The sequence below is a fragment of the Choloepus didactylus genome, chromosome 9, assembly GCF_015220235.1.
Source record: "Choloepus didactylus isolate mChoDid1 chromosome 9, mChoDid1.pri, whole genome shotgun sequence".
Lineage (NCBI taxonomy): Eukaryota > Metazoa > Chordata > Mammalia > Pilosa > Megalonychidae > Choloepus > Choloepus didactylus.
Genome location: NC_051315.1, coordinates 113,238,778 through 113,261,442, shown reverse-complemented (window position 1 = coordinate 113,261,442; position 22,665 = coordinate 113,238,778). Strand labels below are relative to the sequence as shown.

Genomic DNA, 22,665 nt, shown 5'->3' with positions numbered 1-22,665 from the left:
TTCTCACTAGCTTTCAAATTTCTGCGCAAAATTAAATTCAGCTATAGATTCTATTACTTGTTCAGCATTTTGTGGGAGGGCTGATATGCATGTGTGAAATGCAAATGAAAATAGGCTCAGTATCTTTAACTTATTCAGACACAGATGTATTTTCCATTATTCAAAACAATTTCCTATTGCCTTTTCTATCACATGTAGCTTTAAATGTGGTATTCAGAATGTCTTCAGTTTGAATTAAAAAAACAGTACCTTCCTTTTTCCACACAAAAAGGAAGTGCTGATATGAAAACATATCTGATAATGAGTGTTGTGGCAACAAGTCCATGAGGTAATCTTCTGGGTTTTTAACAGGACAAACTTTCTTTAAAGCCTTTATTAGCAGATATTTTTGGTTTTCTTTATAGATTATTTTGGTTGCTAGAGGAGTTCAGGAATTTTCTCTCCAAGAACAAAAATTTATTAGGGGGGAAGGAGAATCTTACTTTTTCATATGTAAAGCAGAGATATATACAGATACATATATATGTGATATGAAAATTTCACATGGTGGATAGAGGGAGCAATTAAGGAATAAAGTGTCTTAAAAGGCTCCTTAATCAGGAGGCTTTCTCCTATAAGGCTAATTGCTGCAAGGGAGAGGCTAAGCCCACTTATAATTGTGCCTGAGAGTCCCCCCCAGAGAGCCTCTTTGTTGCTCAGATGTGGCCCCCTCTCTCACTAAGCTCGGCACGTGAACTCACTGCCCTCCCCCCTATGTGGAACGTAACTCCCAGGGGTGTAAATCCCCCTGGCAAGGCAGGAAATGACTCCTGGAGATGAGCCTGGATCCAGCAGTGTGAGATGGAGAGGATCTTCTTTACCAAAAGAGGGAAGAGAGATGAAACAAGATAAGGTTCCAGTGGCTGAGAGATCTCAAAGGAGTTGAGAGGTCACTCTGGAGGGTATTCTTTTGCACTACATAGATACCACCTTTTAGTCTTTAGTGTGTTGGAGTAGCTATATAGTGTCAAACTGCAACCCAGTGACCTTGATCCTTGAAGACGACTGTGTAACTATGTAGACTGCACAGTATGACTGTTTGACTGTGGAAACCTTGTGTCTCACACTCCCTTTATACAGTGTATGGACGGATGAGTGGAAAAATGGGGACAAAAATTAGATGAAGAATAGAGTGGGATGGAAGAGCTAGAAAGAGTTAGGGGTTCTTTTTTGCTTATATTTTTATTTTGGAGTAAGGAAAAGGTTCAAAAATTGATTCTGGTGATGAATGCACAACTGTATGATGGTGCTGTGAATGATTGTACACTGTGGATAACTGTAGGGTGTGTGAATATAGCTCAATAAAACTGTATTAAAAAAAAAGTAAATGAACAATGGGAGGAGGAGGGGAATGGGATGTTTTAGATGTTCTTTTTTATTTTAATTTTAGTTTTATTTTTTGGAGTAATGAAAATGATCAAAGTCTGATTGTGGTGATGAAAGCACAACAATATGACGATACTGTGAACAATTGATTGTACACTTTGAATGTATGTTATATGATTATATCTCAATAAAATTGCAAAAAAAAAAAAAAAGATTACAAGGAGTGTTAAAACAAACAAATAAATAAATAAAACAATTGAGCTTGGGTACAACTTTTTTTCCCCCCAACATTTTCACAGGGAGGTACGGAGCAGAAAGCAACATCAAAATAATTGCTGGGAATTAGTTTTGGAAATGAAAGAGCTTTAAAGTTCATCTAGTCAAATCCTTTTATTTAGCTGTGAAGAAATTCCAGAGTGGAGAGATTATGTCTCAGAGCTGGTAATGGAGTCTGCCCTAGAATTCAGGTCTTATAAAGCCAGCATGAGATAATGAAAGGAAATGATTAATTCTTAGGTGCACTCAATCACATCAGCCGAATGCTTACCCTACTTGGAACTTTGCACTCGTTCATCCTGCCATGGTTTGGTCCCTCCTCTCACTTGGTTTCTGCTCCAATGCCCCCTCCTCAGAGTGGCCCATGCTGATCACCCCACATAAAATAGCCCCACAGGAATACTCTATCATTTTTTTTCCTGATAGCACTTGCTACTATTTGTTAATGTTTTCTTATTGCCCATTGCTTACGATAGCTCATGAGCTCCAAGAGGGAGTTGGAGAAAAAATCTTACCATTTATATACCATTAATTCCCTAGCACCCAGAATACCTGGCACCTAGTAGGTGCTCAAGGATGAATCAGAAAGTGGACCACCAAGGAAGGGAATAGATGAATAAACAAAGAGGACAGGAAACCTTACTTTATAATGGGCTGTCGTATTGGTAGAACAATAAACACAGTAATGTCTTCACTGGCTTTTGTCAAAACATTGCAGCCTCTTCCTTATTGTGTTGGTTGTCCAGATACTGACAAACTTTCTACCTTGTCTAGAATCAGAATTCAGACGTGAGTTTGTCAGACTAAAAACCTCCCAAAATAACTAGGGTGTATATTTAAATCTAAGGTTAAGTTGAAAGTCAAATGACAACTGGCTTACAAACAGACTATACAGATTATGAATTATCTTCTTAATAATATTCTTAAGAAAATAAGATATATAAATATAATGTCTATTGCTCCTAAATTATAAAGCAAAACACTGACATGCTGCTGTTTTCTCTCATACTGGTTATTTGTTTTTGTTTGGAGTTAGTTGTTACGTGTTTAATCATGCCTTGAAGCAGAGTATGAAGGAGGGAAGGTTTTGTTCTTTCTGGTCAAGGATAAGCATGATGAAGATGTAAGGTTTGGAGTCTAGAGGCATGTCACAAAGGATCAGTGTATTTTATTAACTTATCCCAAAAGTATATCAGCAGAAGCATTCTCTGCCCAAATTTACAACATTCACTAAAAAATAATAAAGTCGTTTTGAACATATAAAAATAAAAGTCTCCTTAAAAGGTTGAGAAACACAACACTATTGAGACTCAGCTCAAGGATTTCCCATTTCTGTGATTTTCAGTTCTAAGTTCTTAAGACCCAGAGTGGGTCAGTCAGTCATGGGCAGAGGGGCAGAGTCCTGTGTTACGGTCATCATCATTGAGGGTCTCCTCCTGAGTCCCAAAGGCAATTCTGGGACCTGAGCAGCCACCCCCAAAAGCTGTCTCATATCAACTTTGGGTCCCCCATACTCCTTCTCCCTACCTCTGTCTTCATGATGCCAGCTCCAATCTTAATGCCCTCTCCCCTCTCCTCTTAACTAAAGCTTGCCTTTCCTTCAAGTCCGTGGCCAGGCTCCCTACCATTTATGAAGTCTTCTCCAGTGGAGTCTGCTGAACTCTTCTCTTTCAAATTCCCTGAGACTCGCAGTTGGTGTCACTCATTTGCTCTTCGGGCGTATATCCTTTATTATTTATTTTTAGAAATGATATATCCCCACCAAAATAACACTAGTAAATGTGTATTATAAAACTTATCCAGAAAGAATTCCTCCATGTTATAAACCCTTAATCTAGAGCTTGGGTTCCTGAAAGAGATTGTAACAATCACTACATATTTTGTATCTCCACTTCAAGTACCAGATTCTTTCATATCTACATAAATCAGATATTGACACATAGCCAAACCCAGAGAAAGTCTCTAACCCAGGACTTTAAAAGAATAAAAAATTTGAGGCCAATTTAAAATTGACCTAACCTTCCTATTGGAATGAACAATATGCAATGCATGATACGTAAAATTAAACATGACTAACTGCTATAATAATGAGGTTCGAATAGTAATTTCCATTTTTGCCCAGTTGTTGAAACCCTTAAAGTTGGTGCTGCTGAAACTGTCTTTGTACGGATTCATCTGGATCCCCTTTTTTGGGCCCTGTTCTGCTCATGTTCCACCCAGCTGTGGAGATGGGCCACTTTTGTGTTTCAAGGTCTTTATTATTAGTTGCCAAAACAAAAACTCAGTCTTAGTCCATACTGTTATTCAAAGTTTACTTAAGTACAGAATATTTATTGACTGGCTCCTTACTGCCAAGAAAATTGCTTCTTGCTCTATTTGCATGTCTCTGAAGTTTGCAGTCTTTCTCCAGTTCACTTTTCATTCTCTTGCCCTATCTTGCTTATTCTGCTTCTCCATAGGCATTGAAGAGTGGATTTTAATTCTGTACTTAAGCATAGGAGTAGCTTTTACAGTGAGAGCCAGGCAGAAAGTTTGACTACCTTATTATACAACAAAGCAATGCACTTCCAGGGAATATTTGTGATTTTCAGCCCTGGCATCTTGTTCCCCTTCCTCCTGAAATAGTCCTGATTTTGCTTTGGGGATCCTCCCCTTCCCTGCTCTACTTGATGTGGTCAGGACAGCGCCCACTGCTGGCCCAAGGGGTGGACCAAGACGCACAGACCTGTGCTAATATGCACATTGTTCTCCTGCCTCGGCGATTGGTTCAGGGATGATCACATGACCAAATTCTGTCCACTCAGAGAATTTTAGGACTATAGCACCTCAGAGCTTGTACTGTCTGACACACCAAGCCCACAGAAACTACAGGAAATCAGGGGCAACTGTGCCTGGCATGTAACAGATATTGAGAAGAGTTAGTTTTCCTTCTTTCCTACCCTTCTCAATGCTTAGGGAACAGGAAAAATTGATTTGCTTTTGCACATTTAAAAAAAATTGTACTGAAGCTTAACATGCATCAGTAAAGCACACAACCTTATCTGCATAGCTCAAGGAAATTTGTCAAAGTAAACATACCCACAGAGCTACCATCCGAGACATAGAACCTTACCAGAGCCTAGACACCTCCCTTGTGCCCCATCTCAGTCAATACCTCTTGCCAAGAAAGAGCACTAGTGTGACTTCTATAACCATAGAATGGATTTGTCTGATTTTAAATGTTATATAAATGGAGTCATTCCCACACCATGTGTTCTCTTTTATTCCTGACAGCTTTTACTCAATATTATGTCTGTCACGTTTAGCTGTAGTTCGCTTTTTCATTGCTGCATAATATTCCATTGTATAAACATACCACAATTCATTTATCTATTCTAGCGTTGATAGATATTTAAACATTCTTCCCCAAATCTTTTTTTTAAACTCAGTTTTATTGAGATATATTCACATACCATAAAATCATCCATGGTGTGCAATCAACTGTTCACAGTACCATCATATAGCTGTGCATTCATCACCCCAATCTATTTTTGAACATTTTCCTTACATCAGAAAGAATCAGAATAAGAATAAAAAATAAAAATAAAAAAGAACACCCAAATCACCCTCCCCATCCCAACCTATTTTTCATTTAGGTTTTGTCTTCATTTTTCAAATCACCCATTCATACACTGAATAAAGGGAATGCGATCCACAAGGTTTTCACGGTCATTCTGTTTGCCAGTTTGAATGTATTATGTCCCCCCAAATGCCATTATCTTTGATATAATCTTGTGTGGGCAGATGTTATCAGTGTTGATTAGACTGTAATTCTTTGAGTGTTTCTGTGGGAATGTGCCCCACCCAACTGTAAGTGATAACTCTGATGAGATATTCCCATGGAGGCATGGCCCCACCCATTCAGGGTGGGCCTTGATCAGTGGAGCCACATAAATGAGCTGACATAACAGAAGGAACTCAGTGCAGCTATGAGTGACATTTTGACGAGGAGCTACAGCCAAGGGGGACACTGAAGAAAGCACAGGACCTGAAGATGAGAGACAGTTTGAAGACAGATGTTGAAAGCAGACTCTTGCTCCAGAGAAGCTGAGAGAGGACAAATATCCCAAGTGCAACTAAGAGTGACATTTTTGAGGAACTGCAGCCTAGAGAGGAACATCCTAGGAGAAAGCCATTTTGAAACCAGAACTTTGGAGCAGACGCCAGCCACGTGCCTTCCCAGCTAACAGAGGTTTTCCAGACACCATTGGCCATCCTCCAGTGAAGGTACCCAATTGCTGATGTGTTACCTTGGACACTTTATGGCCTTAAGATTGTAACTGTGTAACCAAATATACTCCCTTTTATAAAAGCCAATCCATCCCTGGTGTTTTGCATTCTGGTAGCATTAGCAAACTAGAACAGATTTTGGTACCAGAGAAGTACAGTGCTTTTGTTGCTGAGTTTGCAAATACCAAACATGTTGTAACAGCTTTTTAAATGGATAAGGGGAAGATTCTGGAAGAATTGTGAGGAGCTTGATAGAAAAGGCCTACACTGCTTTGAAGAGACTGTTTGTGGAAATATGGACTCTAAAGATACTTCTGACGAGGCCTTGAACAGAAATGATGACTGTGTTCTTGTGAACTGGAAGAGAGGCGATCCTTGTTTTAAAGTGGCAGAGAACTTGGCAAAATTGAGTCCTGGTGTCAGATGGAAGGAAGAATTTGAAAGCGACAACCTGGAATACTTAGCTGAGGAGATCTCCAGACTACATGTGGAGGATGTACCCTGGCTTCTTCTTGCAGCTTATAGTAAAATGCGAGTGGAGAGAGAGAAACTTAGAACTGAACTCCTAGGTTCAAAGAAACCAGAAGCTGACGGCTTGGAAAATTACCGGCTTCCAGGGGGTGGAATCCCAGAAGCTACAGCCCAACATGAGGATGTAACCAAACATGGAACCCAGCCACCATTTCAGTACAAGCCAAGACTGGAAAAGTTGCTAAGCAGAAAGGATTTGTGGAAAGTCCTATTGTCTGACGGCTTTGACCTCTGTGTGCTTCATGCGAAGCCAACAGAATTTTTGCGAGATCTTTATAGACGAAGCCACTGCCAGTCTGGACTGGAGGGGACAGACAAGGAGCAAATTGAAGGAAAAATTTCTTCAAAGACAGAGTCATGGATGTTGAGGTCTGGAGTCAAGAAACCTTGGGCTGGGAGAGCGGAGCAGCCCACACACATGGAAAGGGTGAGTTTGCCCTGGAGGTCGAGGGTGGGCCTTCCACCTTGATGCTCCAGAAGAGTTTTGCCACCCCAGGATCCAAAGAGGGTGGAGCACATTCCCAGGGGAATGGGGAGAGCCTGGCTGCCACCCACTGTTCTGAAGGGGTTTAGCATGTGCCCTGGAAATGGAAGGGAATCCAGGAGCTGCCCTGATGTTTGAGGAGGGTGGGGCCGAGAAGGTGGTCTCCCCAATGTGTGGATATGTTGGAGCACTCACCTAAGCGTTTGGAGAGGAAAGGACTGCCACAAAGGCCCTCAGGAAGGGTTAGACTCCCACTCTCTCAAGCCCCAAGAATGCAACGTCATTCTGTAAATGACTCTCAGACTTTGAAATCTAATGGAGTTTGTCCTGCAGGTTTTAGGAACTGTTTTGGTCCTGTTAACCCTGTTTTCCTTACTGTTTCTCCTTATGGCAATGGGAATGTTTATCCTATGAATGTCCCTCCTTTGTATATTGGAAGCACATAAGTTGTTCTAAGTTCACAGATCCACAGTTAAAGGAATTATGCCTCAGGACTGACCATGCCTATAATTGATTTTGATGGAATTTTGAGCTTAACTATTGTTACTGAAATGATTTAAGTTTCTGTGATATTGTGGGATGAATGTATTTTGTATATGGAAAGATAATGTCATTTTGGGGTCCAGGGGGTGGTATGTGCCAGTTTGAATGTATTATGTCCCCCCAAACGCCACTATCTTTGATGTAATCTTGTGTGGGCAGATGTTATCAGCGTTGATTAGATTGTAATTCTTTGAGTGTTTCTATGGGAATGTGCCCCACCCAACTGTAGGTGATACTCTGATGAGATATTCCCATGGAGGCATGGCCCCACCCATTCAAGGGTGGGCCTTGATCAGTGGAGCCATATAAATGAGCTGACATAACAGAAGGAACTCAGTGCAGCTATGAGTGACATTTTGAAGAGGAGCTACAGCCAAGAGGGACACTTTGAAGAAAGCACAGGAGCTGAAGATGAGAGACAGTTTGAAGACAGCCATTGAAAGCAGACTCTTGCTCTGGAGAAGCTGAGAGAGGACAAATATCCCAAGTGCAACTAAGAGTGACATTTTTGAGGAACTGCAGCCTAGAGAGGAACATCCTAGGAGAAAGCCATTCTAAAACCAGAACTTTGGAGCAGACGCCAGCCACATGCCTTCCCAGCTAACAGAGGTTTTCCGGACACCATTGGCCATTCTCCAGTGAAGGTACCTGATTGCTGATGTGTTACCTTGGACACTTTGTGGTCTTAAGACCATAACTGCGTAACCAAATAAATCCCCTTTTATAAAAGCCAATCCATCTCTGGTGTTTTGCATTCCGGCAGCATTAGCAAACTAGAACACGCTGTCACCCCTTGTAATCTACATTGCTATGCAATCATCTTCAAGAGTCAAGGCTACTGGGTTGGAGTTTGATAGTTTCAGGTATTTACTTGTAGCTATTCCAATATATTAAAACCTAAAAAGTGTTAATCTACATAGTGCATAGGAATGTCCACCAGAGTGACCTCTCGACTCCATTTAAATCTCTCAGCCACTGAAACTTTATTTCATTTCGTTTCACATCCTTCTTCTGGTCAAGAAGATGTTCTCAATCCCACGATGTCAGGTCCAGATTCCCATCCCCGGGAGTTATATCCTGCATCTTCCCCAAGTCTCTTGATGAATATATCTACACCTCCCTGCTGGAGAGTGGATTGTGGGGTCATGTTTTAGTAGATACTGTCCATCAGTTTTGTCAATTTACACTCCAAACAGCACCATATGAGTGATCCTTTGCTCCACAAGTTCACAGCACTTGGTATTATTAGGATTTTATATGGGCTTTTGTCATTCTGGCAGATGTGTAATGATATCATGTTGTAGTTTTAATTTTAATTCTCTTGATGATCAGTGGTGGTGAGGACCTTTTCATATGTGTATTGGCCTTTTGGATATTCTTTTTGGCAAAGTGTCTGTTCACATCTTTTGCCCACATTTTTAACTATGTTGTATGGTCTTTTGAAAATAAATTTGAAGAGTTGTTTTGTTTGTTTGTTTAGTGCAGACATGAGTCCTTCCTTGGTTATTTATATTACAAATACCTTCTCCTCTTCACTTTAGTAGTGCCTTTGATGGGCAGAAGTGCTAATTTTTAATGTAATACAATTTATAAATCTTACATTTTATGATTAGCACTTTTTGTGTTCTGTTTGGGAAATTCTGCCCACCCCAAGATCATGAAGACATTCTCCAAAGTAATATTCTACAGACTATTGTTTGACCTTTCACATTTAAGTTTATGCTCCATCTGAATTTGATTTTTTGTGTGTATTATGTGAAGTATGAGTCAAGATTCATTTTCTTTCAAACAGCTGTCCAATTGAACTGATTTTTGAAAAGGCCTCCCTTTCCCCATTGCGAAGCTGTGACACCAATGTTATAAATCAGGTGACCATAAGTGTGTGAGTCTGTTCGGGCTCTATTCTGCTCCGTTGCTCTATCTGTGTGCCAACATCACACTATTTTAATTTATTCAAGCTTGTAATACAATTTGATATCTGCTATTATAATTCCTCTAGCTTTGTTATTCTTCAAGACTATTGGTTGTATTCTTGGCCCTTTGAATTTCCATATAAATTTTAGAAATAGCTTATTGATTTCCATAGAAATAAAAACCTCCTGGGATTTTTATTGGCATTGCATTGAATCCATCGATCAATTTGAGGAAAATTAAAACTGTTATAATTTTAAATCATTCAATCCATAAATTAAACCTATCCATCCATTTTTAGGATCTTTTATACTTCTTTCAGTAATCACCTATAGTTTCCTATGTTGAGGTCAGACATATTTTGCATTACTTTGTGTTTAGGTATTAGATGGTTTTCATGCTAGTGAAAATAGTACTATTTTTAAGTGATTTTCTGATCTTTGTTGCTAGTACATAAAAAATTAATTTTTATATTGATATTTTATTTAATGACTTTGCAAATTCCACCTATTGATTATAATGGCTTATATATAATTTTAAGTATTTTACAAACTGAATGAATCATAACATCTACAAATAACATTTTCGTCTCTTCCTAGCCAATCCTTACATCTTTCTTTCATTTCTTGACTTATTGCATTGGCTAGGAGCTCCAGTAAAATATCCAATAAGAATAGGAATTACCTTTATTTCATTCCCCATCTCAGGGAGAAAGCATTCAATATTTTACTTTTAAATATGATGTTCACTGTATATATTTTTTAGATAACCTTCAGATTAAGAAATCTTCCTTCTGCTATTTTGCTAAGTGTTGTTTTTTTAAAAAAATGAATGAGTTTTGATATTTTTACAAAATTTATCATATATTTATCAAGTTTTGGCATAAAAATCATGCCAGCTTCATAAAGTAAGTTGGAATGAATGCCTCTTTTTCTATCTTCTGGAAGAGTATGTAAGAGGTTATATAAATTCTTCCTTAAATTTTTAGAAAAATTGCCTTTCAAGCTATTAGGACCTGGAATTCCCTTTGTGTGAAGATTTTTAATCATGTCACTATTTTTAATCATGTCACTATTTTTTAAAATTAAAATAGGAAATTCAGAGTGCCTATATTTTTCTTTCAATTTTAAGTTTTTTCTAGGAATTCATTTTTTTTTAATTTTCAAATTTATTGGCATTAGGTTGTTTGTCATTCCCTCATGTTCAGCGTAATATCTGAAGGATCACTATAATGTCTCCTTTCTCATTCTTGATATTGGTAAATTGTGGTTGCTATTTTTTTTTTAAATTATTAGTTTCCTAGAAGGTTATCAATTTCATTAGTGTATTCAAAGAACCAGCTTTTGGTTTCTTGATTCTATTTTGTATTTGTTTTTATTCCATTGATTTATCATCTTATTTTTATTATTTTCTTCATTCTACTTTGCTTTTAATTTGCTCTTATTTTTCTAACTTCTTGTAATGTAATATAAGAGCTTTGATTTTCAGCCTTTTCTCTTTTCAAATTTGTTCATTTAAGACCATGCATTTCCCTCAGTGTACTTTAGTTTTATCCCACAAGTTTTGTCATGTCATATTATTACCATTCAGCAAAATTTGTTTCAATTTTAATTGTGATTTCTTCTTTGACTCTTGGGTTATTTAGAAGTACATTGTTTAATTTTCAAACATTTGATGGTTTTCTATTTATCTTTTTGGCACTTATTTCCAGCTAATTCCCAATATGATTAGATAATTTACTGAACATGATTTCAACCTTTTAAAATTTGTTGACTTACTTTATTCCCAGCATTTGATATACTAGTTGAATATAGTGAATGTAGTGTTTCATAAATGTATATTAAGATGGTAGATAATTATTCAAATGTTTATATCTTTAAATATTTTTGTCTGCATATTCTTACATAATCTAACAACATAATCTTGTTAGAATAACTGCTAAGTCTAACAATTTTGTCTGCTTATTCCAACAAATCAAATTATGACTGTAGATTTGTCAATATCTCCTTTTACTTTATAAGCAAAAGCTAGATTTTACATTATATATTTTGAGGCTATATTATTAGGTTCATAAAAATTTAGTATTGTTATTTTTTGTTGAATCGATCCTTCAACATTATAAAATGTCCCCATTTATCTCTGGTAATCCTCCTCTCCTTAACACTACTGTGCCAGTTTGAATGTATTATGTCCCCCAAATGCCATTATCTTTGATGCAATATTGTGGGGTAGACATTTTAGTGCTGATTAGATTGGAATTCTTTGAGTGTTTCTATGGAATGTGCCCCACCTAACTGTAGGTGATAACTCTGATTAGATATTTCCATGGAGGCGTGGCCCCACCCATTCAGGGTGGGCCTTGATCAGTGGAGCCACATAAATGAGCTGACAGGCAGAGGGAACTCAGTGCAGCTGTGAGTGACATTTTGAAGAGGAGCTACAGCCAAGAGGGACACTTTGAAGAAAGCACAGGAGCTGCAGAAGAGAGACAGTTTGAAGACGGCCGTTGAAAGCAGACTCTTGCTCCGGAGAAGCTAAGAGAGGACAAACACCCCAAGGGCAACTGAGAGTGACATTTTGAAGAGGAGCTGTGGCCTAGAGAGGAACGTCCTAGGAGAAAGCCATTTTGAAACCAGAACTTGGAGCAGACACCAGCCATGTGCCTTCCCAGCTAACAGAGGTTTTCCAGGCACTATTGGCCATCCTCCAGTGAAGGTACCTGATTGTTGATGCATTTCCTTGGACACTTTATGACCTAAGACTGTAACTGTGTAGCCAAATAAACCTCCTTTTATAAAAGCCAATCCATTTCTGGTGTTTTGCATTCCAGCAGCATTAGCAAACTAGAACTACTTTGTCTGATATCAGTATAAACGCAAGAGCTTATGTTTGGTTAGTGTTTGCACAGTGTATCTTTTTCCATTATTTTCATTTCAACTTTTCTCTGTCTTTATACTTAAAGTATGGCTATTGTGAGCAGGATATAATTTAGCCTGGCAGGATGGGTGCCAGGAGTTAAAATTAAGTTGATTTAAATAAAATAAAAAAGGTGTCATTTCCTGCACATCTGAGCTTATGAAATAAGATCCATACTCACGGTACCTACACACACGTGTGTGTGTGTGTGTGTGTGTGTGTGTGTGTGTGTGTGTGTGGTAAATACCTGGCCCAAGAACAAGGAGCTGAGAACTAATTGTAACAGCAAAGTGGGTTTGAGAACAGACTCTCTCCTGGCTCTTCCCAGCTTCTTCCCAGCAGTGACCAGGATGGCTGTTTCTCAATCTGTTTGCCAAAACCAGAGACTGTTGCAGCAATGATTAATGGGGACTGGAGGAGAGGGCAGTACTGAAACTAGAGAAACCTGTTTGTCTGAAGTAGTGAGCACATAGTAGCAAAGAACTACATCCAAAAGGAACAAGTGGCTCTGATAATTGCTTCCTGATGGAGAATGGTTATACCCCAGGTACGTGGAATATGTCATTTAAAAATCTCCAGATACTCAGGTTAGATTTTAAACTCAAGAGGGTTCCCTGTATAGCTATTACACTATGACTAGTGCTCCCTGAAATTAAACTCTGAACTTATCTTCCACATTCCATCACCATCGCCAGATTGACCAAACCTCTCAAAATAAATGACACAACAATGTTCAGAAAATGCTTCTTCCTCAAGGTGTGATTTGTTATAGAATCTGCCAGAATGTGGAAATTGTTCACAGTGTGGCAGGACCACACTCTTTATTTTTCTGCATGATAACAAAAAGACCGGGCCTATTCATATAAAGGATTTATTTTTCAAAATATTCCACCAAGACATATCTGCATGCAATAAGTATATCAATGCAGCTGTATGGTTAAATGTTATAACTTCTGAAGTCAAGAAATTCAAATTTATAGTTGCCACATTAAGCATAGATGTTAAAGCATTAAAGTTAGCACCATATACAGTCATATAAAATATTGCATGTGCAAACGGGCTAAGCTACATTCATACTGGGAACCATAATTTAGAATTTCCTGACTTCTGAACATGTAACACATCATAGTAATTGATCTAGCTCCTTGGAACTAATATAAAATATCTTGTTAACATATTTTCTATCCAATTCTTTCATCATTTACCTTTTGGCTCTTGAAGAAACAATTCATCATGTTCAAATGTTTTCACACAGCTGCACAAAGCTAATACAGCAATGGAAAGGCCCATGCAACCAGAATTCAGTGAAAAGATTTGTAAATCATGCAGGAATTTTGTTAGTATGGACATAATATGGATCATGCAAGATGGCACACTACCTTGGGATTAGAGTTTTATTTGCTGTCTCTTGTCACAATGACAGCCTCTGGATGGGGGTGCACAATAGGAAGGCAGCTTGTACATATGAACTACCTAAAGACCATTAGTTCATAAAGCTAAAGTAGAAGAGAAATAGAGGACGGCCCGCTCCATGATGGGACATGACATGTTAATTTCCTGACACTGCACGTCACGTTCTTTAAGGCAATTCTCTGACAACTGCTGCACCTATGTGTACTAATCCCTACTCAACTCCTGTCCTTATTTTCATTTGCCTGAGCCTTAAATTCACCTTACATTAACCCACTTCTCCTTAAGGCAAGGCCCCCTGCTGCCTTACTCCACGCCAGGCAAGGAAAACCAACAGCCAACTGTTCTAAAGAACTTACCATATTCCAGGCAATGCTTAGAGAACAATATAAACATTGGCTCATATAAACCAGTAGAGCAGGCCTTGACAAACTACGGTTATGGGCCAAATTGGATGCATCACTTGTTTTTTGTAAATAAAGTTTTATTGGATCACAGCCACAGTCATGCATTTGTATATTGTCTATGGCCGCTTTCATGTGTGATAATATCAGAGTTGAGTAATTACAACACAGAACTTACAGCTTGCAAAGTCAAAAATACCTGCTGTTTTAGAAAACATGTGCCAACCTGTGTAACAGAGGAATCCCCCCTGTCTGATCAGCAAATCTGACTCTCCGATACACATGTGAGAAAGTCAAAATCATTATTAGTATAATTATCAGTTTTCAGAAGAGGGGGACAATTTAAATAAGAGAACAATTGTCCATGTCTAAAGACCTTAAGGCCTTTTATTATTATATGGTTGAAACTGGAGAACCTTTTCAGTTCAAGTACTAGCAATCACTTTTACCCTTTTACATCCTGTTCCTCACTCACTTGACCTTGCTCTGACTTACTTTTTGCCATCTTCAACCACAGGGCCTACCAGAACCTTAATGGAAGAGGAAAATGGCATGCCAGGCATTGAGCTTGTGTATTGCAGCCTGTCTTCTAGCTAAAGCAGGGAGCTGTGTGTATTTCATCAATCTCCATGGACCTAAAGCTTGCATATGGAATTCTATTTCCCTCTTCCCAAAAGGGATCCTGTGTTTCCTTGGCATGGTAGGGAAGTGAGCCTCCTCTGGCCCCTCCCAGAATGTCCCCTTTGCCCAGAAGTTACTCCCTAGGATAGCCATAGGGCTTTCCCACAAGCACATACTGGCTATGTCTTCACACTGCCAAAACATCTGGAGTGAAAAATGCATTTAATCATTCAGATTATTTTCCCCTAAAGCAATGCCAAGCATCTCTCTAACTAAAAACAGCTGCATCTCCAGCATTAAGTAAGCTGGATCTTTTTTGTAAATGAGAAACCCACAGGCGTGGATTCAGTGAACCAGAGATCCAGACTACAAGCCCCTGGCTCATTCATAGTCCTCACTGCTGCTAACCCATCCTCCTATGAGCTTCTCTTTGTAGGGGCCACATCAGGGCTCTACCCATGCTAGTGCCACAGGCTCTATGCATTCAAGAAGAGAGCTTTCCCTGGGCTCAACATAAACCCAGACTGGCTGAACCAGGATAAATATGCATCAGATACTTCCTGCCATTCAGAATGCAGAGACTTGGGAAACACATAACTTGGAATTCCAGAGCAAAGTCAGGACCACAAAACTAGATGCCACTGGAGTTCTACCTGTCATCGCTGAATAAAAATCCACCTCAAAACTCAGTAGCTTAAAACTGTAAGCATTTATCATTGCTCAGTTGGGCGGTTCAGCCAACCCAAACACAGTCCCATTGTTTCCTGGCCTCCTAGACTGTTCTCTTTTCCACCACCAATGCTCCATGTGGGCCAGAGGTGGCTGGCCTCTGCTGGGCTTTGCTCATATGACTACGGTCCACTGGCAGGTGGGCCAAGGTGTGTCTGGTTGAGGACAGTCTCACCCACAGGTCTAGAAGTTCTCTAGCTGTCATCTGGTCCTTGCCAAACTACCACAGGCTAGCCCAGGTTTATTATCAAGGTGATGGCAAGTTTCTAAGACAGAACGGAAGCACACTGTGACTTTGACCGTTTTCTGTTAGTCAAAGCCAGTTACAAGACCAGCACAAATTCAAAGGGAGGGCAAATGGGCTCCACCACTTGGTGGGAGGAGCCTCAGTGCTGCATAATGAAGAGCATGGATACAGGGAGGAGTGAAGAAACATGGCGATTTTTGCAAACAATCTGCCACAGGATTGAAATCTGGGAAACAGTGGTCACTCAATAAATGGATGAGTTGCAAGTAATTGTTCTCTTCTTCCCCTCCATTCATTGCCTTTTCCTTACTAGGGAGTGAACACGGAGCATTGGTGGTAAAAAATACAACCAGAGTCTGGGAGGCTAGCAAACAATAGGACTGTGTTTGGGCTGGCACTCTGACATCACTAGCGGTGTCACCTTGAACCAAGCAGTTTCCTTCTTTGAGGCTGTGTTTTCTCCTCCTGAAAAGAAGCGGGATCAACTATGTACAGCCTACTCTTGTTATTTGCAGTAATGTTCTATAAAGTCACCGTGAAAACTGAATTAGCACATATTGCACCTTAGCTCCTGGGGGAAATATAGGGTTAGGCTCCTCCAAGCCAAGGATCACCACATTTTTATCAAGCAATCAATACATAAGCTTGTATTCTGTATATTTCTGTTTAAAGACACCTTATTTAACATATATCGTTGATTCACTAACATTGGACTTACAGCCAACAGCACTATAATCCAGGCCTGAATGAAGTGTGTCTAGTGCACATATGTTCTCCGCAAGGTACATCACAGCCCTCTTGCACTTAGGAACACGAGACAGCACTTCAGCACTGTGCTTGAGGGCTATGAAAACCAGCAAAATCACTAACAAAAAGCACAAAAATGCAAAAACCTGGCACTAAATATACCATGGAAAGGACACTCATTTACACTGTGAGAACTGAAACAAGAAGGCAAAGTGTCACCGTGTACAACCTCAGCTGGCAACACACGTGTCAGGTAAAACATTTTTTGCCATTCTATGCATGTCCACGAATGACCACGAAAGTATCACAATTATTGGTTTTAGAGTTACAAATACATTTTTTAAAGTGGGCAAATTTGTAAATGCAGAGGCCATGAATAACGAGGATGATCTGTAATCTTAAGGCCTCTTATCCCTTAGAGTTTCCATACTCAAATCAGATTACCTCCTCTAGACCTGTCCAGTTAGTCACCTACCTGAAACTTTGATTTGGAGACATTTGTATTCTCCAGCATCTGGAACCATGCCTTGTTCAGAATAGCTACTGAATAAGTACTTATGAACTGATTTTTCAGAGGTTGGCACCTGCCACTGAGATTGTGTGATTGAAATGATCAGACTTCAGAAGGTCAACCCCTAACTGAGAGACTGGGTGGGTACAATTTTTCTTTTGTCTCCTCAAGACTGGTCCACACCAGCAACACACGTGTCTTTTCCATTCTCCTAGCCCAGAGGATGCAGGGTGAGCTCCTGGGAAGGGGATGGCACATTCCTGTCCCACCCTCTTATGAGCTTACCCCTGCCAAGCTCCTTCTGTGTCTCCATGTGACATGTGAAGACATTTTGGTAGACAACTGATGTGTTATCCAGAATATAATTATTATTCTAAAATTGAAAATTAGGGGTGTGTGTGAGAAATACAACCTCCTTACATGAAAGTATGAGTATTCGCTGTAAAACATTTTGCCCCAAACAGCAAACGTATACTTACATTTATCCTTCATATAAATTGTAAACTTCTTCATATCAGCTCCTTAACTTTCTAAAGCATGTATTCTCTAATCTCTTCTACTGTCCCTGGAGCATTGTATATGTACATTAAATGCTTTATGAATTTAAGTTTTATTGGGAAAAAAAAGAAATTTACTTACTACATGAAAGTTGTGTTTGCATTTGCCAAAACAGCTGGTTGAAAAATGAAAACTCCTATCATTTAGATGCCAAATTATGCCACACATTCAGACATCTGGGAAACACTTGGGGCATTTTGCTTTCCACCTGAAGGTTTTGGTGCCCTATCGAGGCAAGCCTCAGGAAGTGGCTCTGGGCGTTTGTGGTGCGGGGAGTGTGCAATGTGGGAGGTAACATTCTGAAAGTGGCTTCTAGGGGTAGAAGACACACTGGTAAAATTAAATTGAAATCCTTTCACTCTTAACTGCTGATTGCCATGTAAAGTTATGCTAAACTTTTGTGCACAACAACACAATAAATACCAAGACTCACCGCAATATCCATCACCCTTTACTCAGCTATTCAACAGGACAAAAGTTTAAGAATCATCCTATAGCAACTGAATGGAACAGTAGTCATCTATTAAAAACATGAAACATGAAAGCTTTAAAGCTACATGGAAGGTGGTGGATACCTGAAACTATTAAACTACAACCCAGAACCCATGAATCTCGAAGACAGTTGTATAAAAATGTAGCTTATGAGGGGTGACAGTGGGATTGGGAATGCCATAAGGACCAAACTCCACTTTGTCTAGTTTATGGATGGATGTGTAGAAAAGTAGGGGAAGGAAACAAACAGACAAAGGTACCCAGTGTTCTTTTTTACTTCAATTGCTCTTTTTCACTCTAATTATTATTCTTGTTATTTTTGTGTGTGTGCTAATGAAGGTGTCAGGGATTGATTTAGGTGATGAATGTACAACTATGTAATGGTACTGTAAACAATCGAAAGTACAATTTGTTTTGTATGACTGCGTGGTATGTGAATATATCTCAATAAAATGATGATTAAAAAAAAAAAAAAGAAACATATTATTAAAACAAAAAAAAAAAAAAAAAAAAAAAAAGCTACATGGAAAGATATTTATAATAAATGATTAGCTAGAAAAAAACCCAGAAGGTAAAATATCCTATACCTTAACAATACAGATAGCTAAAATATATATGAGTGATGAGTGGCTTCCTATAGAGATACAACTTGTCTGCTCACCTGTACTGACCTCTCTTCAACCCCAAAGTTTCAACTTCATGTGTGGGCAGTTTCATCTGGTTTATGCATCTCTCCATTAAAAACAAGTAACTTCATTATTCATTATTGATTAAAAGCTTGCTCTGTGACAGACACCAAGACAATTGTCTGCTCTTGAAAGGCCCTCAATCTAGTGGTTTTGGGAGATAGGTCCCTAAATAGTCCTTAAGTATAAATTTAATACCGCCATCTTATTATTTTTGAATTTTTTAAAAATAATTTGACAAAAAATGTTGCAGATCTTTTAAGAAGTCTCTGGTGGCCTTCGATGAGGGAAGTGCCCAATTCTAATCTCCCTATGACAGGCAAGGGATAAGGGAACTTCTGAACTGAGGAAGCAGCAAAGAACTATAGAGATAGGAGTGCTTGTTTTCAAAGGGACAGTTTTTTCCAATACATGCATCCAGAAAACAGCTTCTTGCCACTCAAAACCATGACTCTTTTTCATATAGGAAAAAAAAATCCACTCTTCCCCTAGACTCATATCTAAATCCTTGCAGTTCTTTCATCTTCGTGTTCCAACACAACTTTTTTTTTTTAGTTTTGTAGTTTACATAAGAAAACTGAATTGGTGTATGTGCATGTTTTTTTTTCCACTGTCCAGATTGAAAAATATATGTTTTCCAAATTAAATTGATAAAAATTATTGAGACAACCTATCCCACCCTGAGAGTCCATCATCCTAACTGAAAATTATAGGGGATTCAGACACTGAGATTTACACTTAGGGAACCTATTGCATTTGGAGATTGCGAGGTTGCCATTGACTAAAGATGGCAAAAAATTAATGAGAATTTGCTCTAAAAATTTGCCATTAGGTGTTTAAGCTATGCAAAGGTATTAGATTCACATCTCTCACCAATTCCCCAAATGTGACTGATGACTGAGCTCATCCCTAGAAGTTGAAGAGTCAGGGCCAACAAATTAAAGATGTTCAGATTCTAGGGAAATCTCTCCATGGGGACCCTCTCCCCCACCTTATTTTTTGAATATTTTATCTAGTTAAATTGATTGTCAAAGGCCACCAAAGGGGGGATTAACTTGAAGAGTGTGTGTAAGACTGGAGCTGTAGGACATTGCAGGAATTGTTTTATTTGATTTAGTTTACACATGAGCCCAAATATATATTAGTGGTTGTCCAGGATTAACTCCTTCCCCACTTTCAGCTGCCAGGCTAAGTCAGTGCACAGGGGCCCTCAAAGACAGACCCAAGAAACCATCTCAATTCATCATATCCCAAGTTGACTTAGATGATAATTAAATGATAGTCTCTTTAATGAATTTCTCAACTGATAAAGTTTTTTTCCATTTTAGGCCATGGTAGAAAAACTACATCACAACAGTAAAACTGTTGAAGGAGTGGAAAAGTCATTTAAGGACAAAAAGAAAGTAAAAAGAACCTGTGAGCAATTGCTATATCATGGGCAAGAAAAAAAATTAGGCCCATTTCAAAATGGAAAACAAAATAGCATTGAAGAAAACTAGAATTTTCCAAAACTTCAATTGCACTTCATTTTCCAAATGTGTGCTCTTTTAAATTATTAAGGTTTTTAACAATCCAAAATGAAAGGAGAAAAGAGAAAAAGAAAATAAATCTTTCCATACATGAAATTTGCAATATTAAAACTAGCCAACAAAAACATGGCATTGCTTGGAACCAGCTCCTGGCCATAATTAAATTAGAATGTGTTTAAATTCTTAATAGCATGGTATTTTACCCTGAGTTTGAAATATACACCTAAACACTCAAGCCATCATGAGTTATTAATATAAAGTGCCCAATAACTGCAGAAGTATTACAGCATGTTATCACTCCTCCCTGGCTAATGAAACCAATCATCCTCTCTAGCATTTTAGCCACACAAATCAAAATCACTCTCCTTGTAGCTTGAAAGGTTTCAACAAGCATCGAAGCAGCTAAAAGGCAGCTTTTTTACCTGATGAAATGACCCTGGAATAAATGTTGGGTTGTTTTTACTCAAGAGTGTGTATGTATTTTCTTTTGAAGACTTCTACCTCTCTGCCTCTCTGCACAGAATAAAAATCTATTCAGGCCACAAGTGACCCAAACAACATGATCACGGTTTACTAATTGTTATCGAAAAGCCTCCATATAAGAAGATCACAGTTTAGAAAGCTAAGATTGCCTATTTACTTACTGAGTTTAATTTGGTAAGGTTTTACTGAAATGTGCATATTAAATAGCCCTTGATGATAGGTTATGGAAGTCTGTTGAATTCCACCTGGTAAGAAATTGTGTACGCATCAAGCAACTACACATCAAATACATCAAACCTGTGATTAAAATCAAAGCTAGCCAAACCTTTTAACTAACAGGACTCGTGGGCCAGCTCTGGGACTTGGGGCCTTGGCAAGAACTGAGGTCTCTGCTCTCTAGACATTTTGGTATTGACCCAGGGCAATTATGCTAAATATGTTTCAGTGGGCTCTACCCATTGGACTAATGAGTCGCCTAATCACTGGGCTAGGTCCTAAAGAGCAACTGTCATAAAAATAGGTGCCAGAGAGTATCAATGTCAGAATGGACAAAATATTGCTAGTCTTATTATTATATTTGTTTTGAAGAGAGCCAGCAGCTTTCTCACCATGAGGACAAGATGGCTTGAACTTAGAATCCTTTCTCAAGCCAGATAAACTAGAACAGAGGAAGGGATATCATCTAAGGAATGGAATTTAGGATTAAAACTAGAATTTAGTGCCCAATATACATTTTGAGATAATGAATAAGAAGGCAATTTGATTGATCAAGGACTTCCTGCTGACCAAACTCAGATCACAGACGGATTTTGCTCAAGTCCCCTTGGAGAGCCCAGAGCCCAGCAGAAGCCAGGGAAAAAGGAAGAAGTCAATAAGAAAGTCAATAATAAAAACAATAACAATAAGACCATCCATTAAATACTTACATGCACCTAGAACTGTACTAAGGACTTAAAATATACTTTTTTAAATTCAATCATCCAAAATCTCTGCAATGTTCTCATTTACTATTATTCTTATCTCACAGATGAGGAAACAAGATCAGAGAAGTTAAGGAACTTGACCAAGTTCACACAGCTTTGTAATAGCAGAGTCAGCATTTGAATAGAGTTTTTATCTGAATGCAAAGACCATGCTATTTCCAAGTGCTGAGTGATGGCATAGACAATGGGGAAGGAAAACTGATAGATATGATCTGGAATGTGTCAGTGACAACCTTTTAAGGGGAAGACCATAAGCTCAACAAATTTGAGGTTATAAAAGCAGCTACCCTTGTGCCCTTGTAACCATTTTCCAAATGACCTATTAACAGAATAACAACTTGGGAAATTATGATTGCAAATGATGATCATGATCAAGAAGAAGAAAGAGGAAGAGATAATGATTATGATGATGATGGTGGAAATTGCAATGATGCCAGTGATTATAGCAGCCAAACCCAAGTTTAGGCAGAGTTATATGGTCACCTGTGGGGTATACTTTGAGTGGAACCACCAGTACCTTCTTAACCTGAAAAATACCTTCTCCACCCACTTCCTACCTAATTATGCTTAAAATTCTTTGAAAGGGTCAGAGAACTTGCTTTCCATAATTAGAGACAATGTTTAAAGCCAGGCCTAAGACAGGTAATAGTGTCTTAAATTTATTCAAAAATATTGCAATAAAATAAATTTTTATAAAACATCTTTAAGAGATGCTTTTGATAAAGACAGAGATAAAGGGTATGAAGAAAAGAACAGAGGGATGATGATCTGAAGTGAGGAAGGAAGCAGTCATTCAATCCACAAGTAGTTATTGAAGCTTCTATGAACCAAGTCATTTAAGAGTTATTATTACTATTTTCAAGTGTGGAAACTGAGGCTCAGAGAGGTCACTCAATTAATAGTGACCCAGCCAACATCTAAGTCCAAAGCCAGTTCTCTTTCTGCTTAGTTGAGGGCAGTAGACACCAAA

The 22,665-nt window shown here is 38.6% G+C and overlaps 1 long non-coding RNA gene across 1 annotated transcript in view; it reads right to left on the bottom strand.

Annotated features, from left to right (window-relative positions):
• Positions 1-22,665, bottom strand: part of LOC119544689 — a 102,396-nt gene that overhangs the window by 63,957 nt on the left and 15,774 nt on the right. The window lies entirely within an intron of this gene.